Source organism: Quercus suber, unplaced genomic scaffold (assembly GCF_002906115.3).
Source record: "Quercus suber isolate HL8 unplaced genomic scaffold, Cork oak 2.0 scaffold_221, whole genome shotgun sequence".
NCBI classification, from domain to species: domain Eukaryota; kingdom Viridiplantae; phylum Streptophyta; class Magnoliopsida; order Fagales; family Fagaceae; genus Quercus; species Quercus suber.
In genome coordinates, this window is record NW_027069679.1 from 883019 (window position 1) to 884720 (window position 1702).

Genomic DNA, 1702 nt, shown 5'->3' on the forward strand with positions numbered 1-1702 from the left:
GTTTGGAGTCTTTTGTCTTTTGGTAAGTTATTTTGGATCAATTAAATTTTACCAATTTTTAAAAATTTAAAATTTAAAGAAGTAACATTTTAAACTATCAAATATAAGATATATTTAGGGTGTAAGTTTTTACCTAAAAGTTAGTCTATAATTTATTTAGAACAATTTTCAGCACAATTTTAAATTTTATCTTTAAAGATAAGATCTCAGTATCATTCTTGCTTTAGTATTAAATAATAGGCAAAATTTTAGGAATAAAAATACTTAAATTTTTTTTTTTTTTTTAATTCAAACTAAAACTGGCATATTATTAAAATACTTAAAACATAGGGATTTTTTTTTTTTTTTGCTTTGAAGTTGCAAAAAATAGGAAACCAACTTGATGGTGTTTTTTTTTGCTTGAAGTTGCAAAAAAATAAAGAAGGAAACCCACTTAAAGGACTCACCACCCTCAAAAAAAAAAATAAAAAATAAAAAAAAACATTGATGCAAATATCTTAATTGAGTACACGTAACACTTGATGCAAATTCAAAAGACATGTTTGTTTGGAGTTTTTTGTCTTTTGGTAATTTATTTTGGATCAAATTAAATTTACCAATTTTAAAATTTAAAATTTAAAATGAAGTAACATTTTAACTATCAAATATAAGATATATTTAAGGGTGTAGGTTTTTACTAACAGTATCTATTATTTAGAAGCAATTTTCCCACAATTTCAAAATTTTATCTTTAAAGATAAGTTCTCCAGTATCATTCTTGCTTTGGCAAATTTGCGTATGACAATTGCTTACAAAGTCATCAAATGTGCAATGGAAGGCACAAAAAGGACAATATTAAATTTCATAAGGTACAATATTCATATTACAAAAAAATGTTTTTTAACAACTACTTGATAGATTGACTACCACTTCGCTCACCCGAATTCATCCAATTGTCTGCTATGCAATCTAACCAATTGTTGATATGTCACCCTAAAAAAAATACAAAAGAAATAGAGAGTAAGCTTAAATGTAAGAAAAACAACAAAAAAATAATAAGAGGAAGAGAGGCCACTTAGAACACATACACTAAAATAATGAGTCAAACGATAACCAAAAAAAGAAAAAAAAAAAAAAAAAACTTATAAACACCCATCAAACTGACCAATAAAAAAAAAAAAAAAAGGATAGATAAGATAATGATATGGAAAGGAAATGACAACAAAGTGTAGTCCTTTAACAATCTAATTCATGATAAAATAAATAAGTTTTTGTTGGAGATAAAACAACACATGGAGAAGAAAATTAACACATATTCTGATAATTAAGTAATAGGCAAAATTTTAGGAATAAAAATACTTAAAACAAATTTTTTTTTTTTTGCTTGATGTTGCAAAAAAAAAAAAAAAAAGGAACAACGTTGATGGAATTTTTTTTTCTTGAAGTTGCAAAAAAATAGGAAACCAACGTTGAAGGACTCACCACCCTCAAAAACAAAACAAAAAAAACGTTGATGCAAATATTATATTATGTGTTAATCTAAATAATAGGCAAAATTTAGGAATAAAAATACTTAAAACAATTTAAAAAAAAATTAAACGTAAAACTGGCATATTATTAACATACCTAAAACATAGTGATTATTTTTTTTGTTTGCTTGAAGTTGCAAAAAAATAGGAAACCAACGTTAAAGGACTCACAACCCTCAAAAAAAAAAAAAAAA